Consider the following 11,725-nt stretch of genomic DNA (forward strand, 5'->3'; position numbering starts at 1 on the left):
TCTAAAATACAGCTAATCTATGCAATGCAGCTTCACATAAATTTATGTCAAATACTGTTGTGCTAGAGGAGATACGATTACCTGTTATGTAGAATAAATACAGCCATGTCACAACTGCAGTGCACCAGAGTAATTTGCTCTGCTTCTAAACATTGTTAAAGATTTACTAACTTATTGTTTTCAGATAGGTTCATATTTTTAGGAAAATTGCCTTTTGTGCTTGGTTTTGGCCAACTACCTTATCTACCTTATGTTGTTTTACATAATATATTCCTGTCCTTATTTATTCCCTGTGACTATCTTTTTATTTTTACATAATTTCTTTAATTATCCAGGCTGGTTTCAAAAATATCTGATTTTTAAAAATAAATTACTTCCTTTTTTTAAGTTGTTGTCATTGCTTTGGTTTGTGGACTTGTTTTTTTTTTTTCTGAGTGTCGAATCAGTGAATTCATAAAAGCCAAGAACTGTGGTTTTGCAGCATTTCTGAGTTTGGGGTTTTTTATGCAAAAGTAAAACAAATATATATCTTTATAATATCAAAACAAATCCATTAGGATTTATAACAAATCCTAATGATCAAAGACCTGGATAGGCTGCTTTGGCATTCTTTGTTGATGTTACTTGTGAGGCCACATTAAATTCAAAACAGAACGTATATATTGTGTCTCTTGGGAATCCAAACTATATTCCTTCTTCCCTGAAAAACAGAGGTGATATCTTTCAGTCTTGGGTATTCCTTTCTGCGGAATTTTCTCATGGTTCTTTTCTCACCTTAGAAGCTCTGAGTTTCTTTGACAATAAAAGGAGACAGAACAGAACTTTTTAAATTTTTCAATCTGGTTTTTTTTCTTGCTTGAATGTGGTATCCAGATACACCAGTAATGAGCAGTGAAGCCCAGGCTGAGACAACTGAGTCAGAGTGTCGGCATATGGATTCCTCAAGCAATCTGGTGTGCAACTCTATTATTAAGCTAGGAAACAGTACAGGGCACTTGACCCATCAATGTTACATCACACAGAGATTGCTCTCTGGAACTGATGATCATGATCATCTTGAATTTCCTGCAATGGTTACAGGCTGAGTTGGTGATTGCAGAAGTATTTTGTCCCATCCTGTTAGCACCTTGTCAGGTAGCAATGCTTTCGGAGGTACAGTATTTGGATGTTGTGGAGTTTGTTCGGCTTTTTTCTTTTGAATATAACAAAATTTGAATTTCAGTCTCACTTCTTGAATACAAGCGTACAGTTAAATTCTCAGGCAGACATTTATTAGCATTTTGCCTTTGTAGCCATTTTCTAATCATTGTGCAGATTAAGTATTTCAGGAAGAAAAAAGTTACTGTGATTTTTTAGCAAGTACCTCAGGCAATTTGCTGACATATATCAGTGCACTTGTCAAATGCTTTGACACAGATGTCTGGTTTTGGCAACTACAGAATTTGAATATCCTACCCTGTACATAGCTATTCATAGAATCAATTCAGATCTGGTGTAGGTGGGTGCAACTTCATTGACTTCAACTCTGAGGCAGTCGCCTGTACTCAAGCTGAATTTAGGCTTAGAGAGGTGTGCCAAAGAGTACACAAAATGGTTCTCTAAGACTTATTGGTGTCCCTGCCTGGGTGGGACGATGTGTCACAGATGTTCCTGGGCCTTCATGGACAGCCATGGCGGTGGTGGATGGTCTAGCCTCACCCTTCCCTTTCTCTTTAGGAGTGTAGATTTTGAGACAGAGCCAGCCCTGGGTAGTGGTTCCACACACATTCCATTGCCCATCCTTACCCTCTGGCTATCACATTTTTTTCCCATTTGGAGCTTGGAAGTTGGGATTCTGTATTTCCCCTTACAGTCGGTTTCTTTGGCCACTGCAAATATCCCATATATGAAGAAGGCTCTTTATTCTCCCTCCAAACAGCCGGTCTAACTTCTTGCAGCTACAAATCTCTAGGATTATCACTACCGACTTAACAGTTTTTTGCTAGTTTTACAGCAGACATTGAGAAGAAGGGTGTCTTTTCCACCCTTGGAAGAGCAGCCACCCCTTACTGTCACTGTGATGGATGTCCAGGCAGGGGGCACAGAGACTCTTTGTCGCCTCACTTTGAGGACCATTAGAGCTTCTACTCTGCTGCCCAAAAACTCTTCCAGGGAGAGTTTCCCATTGTGAAGAGGACAGCAAGGAAATTGATAACAGGAGGATCAGCCTCAATGTACCTGCTATATTCCATAGGTCTGTGGAGGCTGGTAGTGCCTCTGCCGCTGTTACTGCTCTGCTCAGTGATCCTCCACATCATGAAATATGTTAGCGTGGCTGGAGGGGAGAGGGAGGGCATGGGTCTCTGGCACTGCTGACAATCACCTGTTCTGCCCTGCTCCAATACAGTGCTGTCAGCTTCCCTTCCCCTATGTCTGGTATGAAGGACCCAGTGAATGCATTGCAATTTGGAGCAACATCCTAACATTAATGTGCCAATATTCCCAGACACTGGGATTTGCTAAATTTATTTCATCAATGTTGTGAGAGAAGAATAAAAATCTTGTTGTAGATGTTTGTTTGCCTGCAGATAGAAACACAATTGCCACAGTAAATTTGGGATTGTCACTGCATATCACTTCTAGATTTGATTTTTCTCAAGATGATTGTGAAATGAAACCCAGAGGATTGACACAATGTCTTTGATTGTAAATGGTTACGCTGAGCTGCCCTGCTGCTATCGGAAATAATGACAAAGTACAATGCTACCTGGCACACGTCATCCTTTAGTTTGAAGAACGCTTTTAATTTTATGCTCTACTTTCACATAAATGCCCTCACTTGCACCTTAACAAGCCCCCAAGCATTGGTTACCAAATGATACTATATCAACCCCCCCTTTTATTCTCTCACTATAAAATTGAACAACTGGGATGGAGAGAACTTGGCTTTGGTCCAAAACATGGCTAGATTCATCTGCATTTGGCACTGTGCCTTAAGATACAATATTCAAATATGAGTTGTCCTTAATTTTTGTTTAAAAAATCCTTTTTACTTTTTTTTTTTTTTCTGGAATGATTGCAGTGCTTGCAAGATGTTTTCCCCTCCTGTTATCAGATTTTTATTAATGTTAAATGCAAATTCATCTCTTTTTCCCCATGGAATTCAGAAGAGATGAAACCCAGTGAGACTGTTTAGAAATTAAGCAGGCCCCCTAGAAACTGTTCTTTCAGAACCTCTTAATATTTAATAAGGAATTGCACCATTTCTGTAGTTTCCTTTAAATATTGCACAAAGTATAGTGAGGTATCTTTATTTCTCTGATTTAAGTTTTTTTTAAAAAAGGGCTTTTATTACCTATGAAATCCTAGAGGTCTTTTACTCAAACATCTTTAGCTGATACTGTTGTTGGTTAATAATTATTCGTGTGCTATTGAGAGGTGGGGCTTGGTACATATTTTCAGGGTGGACCTGGTCTGACTGCAATGGGATTTGGGTTAAACTACAGGAGACCCTTGCTTGCAACAGAGTTACACATAAATCCTTTGTGCATGATGCTTCCTGTGATTAAAATAGGGCAGGGCTTTAAGAAGTGGCCTAGTACCAAATTAGCTGTAAACTGAGTCTTGTCTTGTACTTTTCCATTCATGCTGCTCTATTTTCAGAGACAGAAAAGGGGAAAGCAGGTCAGTGGAGATGATGATCTTCAGCTGAGAAAACATTTGCTATATTCTCAGTGCTTTAGTTATTTTTATTAGTACTGATATTGCTGAGCAGCAGTACCAATTAAATTGTTGTAAAATGCGGTCAGTGATAACACAATTGACAATACCTGTATTTAAAAGACAAGACTATCGGTATACAGTATGTATAAAGCATCACCAACATGTTAAAACTTGGTATTTCATAAGACAGCAGACCATGGGGATTGCTTTAAGACACCAAGCTGAAAAAAACCCATTTCATTTATAAATGAAATATGTTTTAGTGTTATATGCCCCAGCAGGCAATTCAGTCATTGGGGATAATAATTCAAAATCTGCTCTGCTTTGGTAATAAGCTGAAAGAGAGACAGAGTGGCATTTCCAAAGACATTAGTTTTCTTACTCCTTAGGAATAAGTTATTTTAGCTTGGGGGTTTTGTTTTGGGTTTTGTTTTTGTGCTTTTTTTGTTTTTATTTTGATTTTGTTTGTTTGTTTGGGGGTTTGTTGTTGTTGGCTTGGTTTTTATTTGGTTTTGTTTTGTTTTGTTTTATTTTTTTCTTGTTGTTTATTTGTTTTGTTTTGTTGTTTTTGGTTTTTTTATATTAAAAAATTGCTGTCTTCTGTCCAGAGAGTAGTCCAAAAATGCTAGATTTATTTAATTTTTTCTAGATTTATATGAACTGTTATGTAAATAACAACAAATATGGGACTTCCACCCACCACGTGATAGAGGAATTATGAGTCCTCCTATGCCGCCTGATCCAACAGCCTTGAGTAAGGTATTTAAATAAGTCAACTGCATCAGTTGCTGAAGCAGTTAACAAAAGAAGTTTTTACTTATTATTAAAGTATTTCCAGAGGCTGAATTACTCACTGTCACTTCTCAGGCTATAGTTACTGTTCCCCTACAACAATGAATGGGAGATTTTTAGCTTGTTGTCAGGGCTGGAAAACGGGATAACTAGACTGCTGAAGCAGGAGAGGCTTAGGCCTTGTTAGGTGAATGTGAAAACTGGAGGTGGTGTCAATAAATCTTGATTTCCAAAAGGTAACAAGGTGCAAAAAATTAATCTTGTAATTTATGAGGGATTGGCTTTTACTGAAACTCACTCAAAAAAAAATCTCACATTCCTGCTTGGCATTTTGTCTTCCTTCTCTTTTTTTCCCTATCTTCCTGCAATGATACAAGACTTTTTTTCCCCCCTCCGCTATAACTATGAATAAGATTCAAATCTGGGAGATACATAGTGGCTGTGGATCTACCATATTCAGCAGCTGAAAAAAATGTGATGATGCAAAGTCCCAAGAGAAACTATTTAAGAAGTTTTCTGTAAAATTCTGTTCCTGTTTGCCATGTGGGTTGCAGTTGACCAGCACTGGGAGGAGACCCAGCAAACCTGAATAACACTATTACAACATAATAATAGAGTTATAATAGCATAAGAGCACAATAGCATGTTCCCTGTTCCTACTACTATGTTCAAAAATTTTCTAGTAAAAAAGCAGCTTTAAGGGTACTGTGAAGTGTGGGGACCCTGAAGGGCATCCCCTAAGTTAGGGAGACACAAGAAGCTTCCCTCAAAGCTGTTTGACCCTATTGGCTCCTTCCCTTGCTCCGATGTCCCTGAGCCGCTCCCTCCCTATTCCCCGATTGCCCCTCATCTTGGAACTGCCCCAAGAGCAGGTGGACCCAAGTTCCCTGAGGGGAGAGAAAGCTGGACCCTCAATGTGTGCCCTGGGCCTGATCTTCTTACCGGGCACCTGAATTAAACATCTCTGGATATTATGCAAAGGCCCTTTTTGCTTCTTTCCCCTGGACTTTACTAGCAGCAGTTCAGGCTGCAACAGTGAAAGGGACTCTTACCTTTTTGAAATTGTGCAATGAAGGTCACTTAAAAATTGAAAAATGTAATTGACATACCAGAATTCTTTTGTACTCACCTGACAAAAAATAAATTTAGAAGTTGTTGATGAGGCCATGAAAAGAGTTTCTTTCAAGAAAATTTACTGAACCTAGTGATGAAATAAAACCCAAAGTAGGTGTACCTCTGTATGGAACAAAACAGTCACACCTTTCTCTAAATTAGAAGGGAAAAACAGTGTGTTACTCCTAATCTGATGTTCTTGCTTTTCTTTTTAATAGATTTCACAGTTATATATTGGTTCCTATTTAATCTATTCCTTATACATTTTATAGCTGGTGTGGTAGCTTCCACAAATGAACTATCGCAAGTGTAACCTATCTTTTCATTTCCAGAGAAGATTTTTGCAAGTAACTTCTGCTCTCCCTTAACCATGAGTAAGGAGTTCGCTGGAAAACAGCATTAAAATAATATCAGCTCTCTCAAGAAAGAGACAGTGGAGGCAGATCTAATTTGTATATACCACTGTTAAATTATAAAACAGCACCAATGAGGCGTGAATCATCACCTGCTGACATTTTCTGCAACTGATGGGTGCACAGCACAGTGTCTGCACAGTTAGGCATTGATGTTGGTGTCAGAAAGGATAAAGATCAGAAAACAGGTTCCTTGGTATGATTTGACCACTTAGGTATTGTCAGTTCTGCAGTGAGTGATATTGTGTGTTTCTACACCAGGAGGCTGTAGCTGCCTATTGCAGACATAACATGAGGCAGCTCTTCAGTTGCATGAAGCTTCCAATCTCAGCAACTGTGTGTCCTCTGTGGAAAGACATTGAAGTTCATCAAAATACCGGAGCAATGAAGGCACTATACCAGTTGATTATAATGGGACCTTGAAACTAAACTAAAGCAGAGATGCCTGTGAGAGCCGATCTGGGCAGGGAGGTAGATTAGGTACTTCTTGTTGCTTCCACCTGAAAGTCATGTGTGGATGTGCAGAAGCAGTGCCGCTGCAACTGATTGTTTCTCTCTGAGTCAACAGGTTGTTTATAAGCAGCTGCTGATGTGCATTGTGTTCATATTGTCAAGTGAGGGTTATTTTTGACAAGAAGGTGGTTGTGGGGAACTGTGACTTGTGAGTCTTAGCCACAACAGTGTTGGGTGTAGTGCCCATGTTACACTGATGCCTTTTCCTGGTCTTAAAAAAATTGAGAGCCAGATGCAGTTCAGGGATAAGGGGGTTTTACCTTGGTATTTAATAGGGATCCTTATGGTGCACCGCTTTGCCAAGGATGTGTTGCAATGCACACACATGATAAATCGCGTATACAATTTATAGACTATACAAATTAGCATATCTAAAGAAGATGCCCCAATGGCAGGCCTGAATGAACGGCATGATATTCCCCCGTCTGAGGAATTCCCTCCTGGATGGGCAAAATCTCTAGTTTACAGGATATGTTCTAGAGGGGGCCTTGGTTTCTCAAGATAGTATAGGGTTCTCTGGCCTCCTACTATGAGGCCTTTAGGGTGTTTGGTCTCCTAGTCTAGCAAAATACTAGGACTATGCTAAACTATCAGACTTAAGGATTTACAAGTATGCATGTTAAGAATACTGAGAATACATAAAAGTTATATAAAATGTGTATGAAAGGAAAGGCAAAAAATCCTCTTGGCATCAACACAGATGCCCACATTTCATTGTGCTGGCTGCCATTCTGATACAGCCCATAAGGAGCTTTAAGAAATTTCTGAACAATGCAAGTGTAGTGCAACTTCCCCTTATTCATTATAAAATAGTGCAGAGCCTGAAATGCTGCACTGTGCTTCAGTGCAGATGTTTCCTTTTCTGCTTGGGCTTTTCACATGTCTCTTGTCCAGCTGCTATCTGGGTGTTTCCCACAGCATCTTCTCCATCTCATCTCCTGTGCAGCTCCCTATTGCTATACCTATGCCGAAAACACCTTTCAACTGCCCTCTCTGCAGCAGTCCAGCTCTTGGGAAAGCGACTCAAAATCCTTCCTTCAAATTTGACATATTTGAGTGACTGCATTATGGATATCATGGATCGCATATGCATGTCATATCACTAGATTGTGTTGTCTACTGCTAGTTTTAGGTTATAGATTTTCTCAGAAACAAATTAACTTCTTCTATGGATTGTGTAGCTCTAACTTGGCCTTTGGTGTGGCATTGTTGCTGGGAAGCAGATACAGTCAACTGGCTACTTTGGTGGAGTTTTTTTCTGGAAAGGGTTTACATCCAGCTCATGACAAATATTTTCTGTCCATTTTTCAATATCTTTACATTTTATCTTTAATGCCTCTTGTATGTCCAAGGATAGAAGGCTTTTTTTGCCTTTGCACAGGAAGGAAAGAGTCTTTACTGCAGCACTTCCCTTTCCTGGTTATTTCCTTTGCCCTAAAGCTGCGGAAGCTATTCCTTTCTGTCCTCATGCAGTGAGATCCTGTGTGACCTGCAGCAAACGCCACTTTCTATCTGAAGTCCCTCAGCAATTTTAAGGTCTGTTGAGCCTTTAGACTCTAGCAGAAGAGGGCAATGCTCAATAGTTACCAAATACTTTTTCAATATTAGATGCCTATTTCAAAATTCCAGTTCAAATGTGGAAAGTTCATTGTCAAACATATGGAATATATCAGCCACAAAATTAGGTTAACGTAGCAGAAATTATGTGCTTTCTGAGTTAAAAGGACATCTAAAACCAAAAACCCATTATCTTCTCATTAAGAACTTAAAAGTAAATCCTACTTAAAAACTTTAAAATTCCTTCTAAAAGTATGATAGAGCAGTTTTAGGAGATCCCAAGTGCCTGCTTTAAAGGCTGTGTCTGTCCAGTTTCCTCTATTGGCCTGTATCAGGTTACAGAGTTGTGTCTGATGCTGTCTCCTGATGTTCAGCCCTTGCTCTATCACTCTCCCAGCCCACAGCAGCCAAAAATCCTGGGAAGCCTTTGAGGCAAATGTGGTTTTTTGCTGTTCCATCACAACAAAAAAAAAACCAAAACAAAACCAAAACAAACCAAGAAGCAAAAGAGAAACAAAAAAACACCCAAACCAAACCACAAAAGTCCCCACAAGAAACCTCACCAAAACCTAGCTTCTGCCTATGACCTGTGAGACCAACTTGACGGTAACACTTCACTTCGGTACAAGAACCAGTTGTACAGGTATGGCAGAGGTCAAGGTGAAAAATCGATGCTTACTTGTCATTTAAAAGGGTACAGACCAGAGGAGTGATGCAGAGCTACTCATCCTTGAAATTGCTGCAGAGTGTACATAGAAGTTATTTTTTACTGGAATAGGGACACATACAAGTTTTTGAATGCAGACCATTATTTTTACCTCAGTGAGCTCCTGTGCCTTCAAAAATAGCTCAAAGAAAAGACCCATGTAATTTATGGGGAGCCTTTTGATATTTGGATTCCCCAAATCAGCAAAATTAAGTTATCTTTCCTATTGTATCTTCTGAGTTTCCTCCTTTTCCAAGCTCCACACACAATAAGGTTTTTGACGAAAAAGAAGCCATGATCAGACTATTACTCTGGATCCTCTTTGGCAGAAGGAATTTTGAAAAGGTAAGAAAAAAAATGTTGTAACAGTGCACATTTTCCTTGTTAACCTTCTTCTCTATTTCAGCTTTCCAACACCAGCAATTCCAGAAGAACCTTGCATTCCAAAAAGCAAAATTTAATCTGGCATTTCTGCTACTTTTCCAAAGACCTGCTTATCACAACACATGCAGGGCTAGAAAGCAGTTACTCCCCTGAAGTCTATCTTAATTTAATTTGGTTCCTCCCTTCCGTAACACACCTGCCTTATGGTGAGTTAGACATATCCTATTAGTCAATGCAATGTAATGATCTGAAAGAAGTATGGGAATATAGTTGAGAGATTGTAGTATAGATGCTAGTATACATCTGGAATGCAGGATTGAGGTCTCCAGCAGTATGTTGCCAGTTCTGGGAAATTTGTAACTCTTTGTTGAAATGACCCAAGGTGGCAGAGAACATCTAAAATTGATGAATGTTCAAATGTTCATTCATTTTAAGTGGGTAATCATTCACAAATGACGGTGAGTTTAGGTACCAAGGCAGAAATGTGAACCCCAGATGACACAGAGCTAAATGTGTGGCCTCCTAAAGAAGCTTCTGATCATATTGAGATATAATAGTTCCAATCCCCACAGAAGAGGAATCTTACCCTAGTGGGAACTCATTCTAAGATCTCTTATCTGTATAAAATGACCACACAGCAGTTTGTCAAAACAGTGTTGACAAAATGCAATTTTAACATAGGCAGTAGTCAAAGGCTTGATAGGCTTGAGCTTGGGTCCTAGCTTGGAGTGTACACAGGACCCAGTCTTGTCATAGGACTCTGATTTTAAAACTGCTTTTTAACAGCCATTTAGAAAGCCATGGTCACGCATAGTTTCTACTTGTTCTGGTACCTTTCTTCATATTTGCCTGTGAACAATTGACAGTTAAATACCTCTGTATGGTGTCTCATTCATTTGAAAATATCTTTTGGCTCAGAAACATGATCATAAAAATACTGTGTGCATGTTTCCCCCATTTAGTTTTGTTCCTTATTAGTTTCTAAGGTAAAAATCTACCTTACAAGAAATTCTCTTATAAACTCAGCCTACCATTCAGGAATCCAAATACCTTCCTCTTTAGTTGTTAATCAGCACTAGTGGTGAAAATGCAACAGCCCATATTTTCTCCTGCCACAACTTTTCCTTCCAGGTTAGATGAAACACATAGTTAGGGTTAACACACTGGCCCATGCATTTTGCAGTTCATTGTCAACACTGCTTCTAAAAGGAAATAACCAAGCTCATTCTTTGCTGTTTTGTCTCTGCAGGGCAGACAAAGAACAGAAGCAACAATAGCAACAACAAAGATTTGATGCCTAAGCAGATATTATTTAAAGGCAGTGACAAAATATTTGTAAATGGCTTTTGCATTATTGTTCAGTGAGATTCATTCTCTTTGTTCCAAATACTTATGATATTTTAGAGTTTATGCATAGTTTCTGTAACAAAGTAAAGATTCTGCATTTTTTCTTTTTTTGTCCCCAAAATAAATAATATGCTGTTTTGCCAAGGGAAAATAATTATGATAAAAATAATAAAACTCCATAATTACTTTGTCAAATTGTTTGGAGATGTCACTCATAAGTAGAGATATGAATAAGACGAAATAATAATTGTTCAATAATAAAGAGCCTTAACACAGAAATACAGCATGAAACTGAAACATCAAAGGATCCTGAATATAGTTCCAGTCTTTTATTTTATATGGTAATCTCTAGGTTATGCATTATCTCCCCTGCTTCTAATGATGCAACAACCTGCTATAATTTCTTTTCAACAAGGAGTAGCTGTAACTTTTGGGGGAAAAAGCATTCTGCTCCAAAACCATGTCAAGAACTCTGTTCTTGGTATATTATAAAAAGTATTAAATAACAGGCTCTGTCATCTAATAGTGAGAAGTTTTTCTATAATATAAAAAGTAGTAGTCATTCTTTAGCATCTGTGTATATCTGTTGCCTCCCCACAGAAGCTTGCTAGAATTCTTGACATTTAGCTTCAAGTACAATATTTACTCTGCACCATGCTTATCTCCATAAGCGCGGTGAATGATCTGCGTTTATCCAGGCTCCAGCTTCTGGTGATGGAGGAGGGTACAAGCAGCTGACACTGTGACCCTGAAATTGCTCTAGCCTTAGAGCAAACAAAGCCTTCTGCTGAGCAGTTACAGAGTTTAGCAGAGGTTTTGGCTGTTTTTCAGGGTTTTAGTTTTTTTAGTAGAATTAGCTTCAACAGAGAGATGCTGCAGAGGATACTGCCACCCTTCTTACCTCTGCAGGCATGACTTCTGTTTCTTGAGGGTGAGGAAGGGGTGTGCAAAGCACGTGCTTCGGTAGAACACATTCTTACAGAAATACTGGGCTAGACCATGAAAGCCATCACCCTTTTATGCTGCCCTAAAGACACCTTTGCAACACCACTCCTGTGCTGCAGTGAAGTTATGCTGGTAATTGTAAAGAGCGAGGACAGAAGTAATGTCAACCTGACTTCATCAGGAGTCCTAGAAATATCTGCAGGCATTCTTCCAACACTGGTGTTGGCAGAGTACTTCCATGGAAAAGACATGT

This window comes from Melozone crissalis, unplaced genomic scaffold, assembly GCF_028551555.1.
Source record: "Melozone crissalis strain CALT ecotype California unplaced genomic scaffold, PUWL_Pcris_2 ptg000016l_1, whole genome shotgun sequence".
In the NCBI taxonomy this organism is placed as follows: Eukaryota; Metazoa; Chordata; class Aves; order Passeriformes; family Passerellidae; genus Melozone; species Melozone crissalis.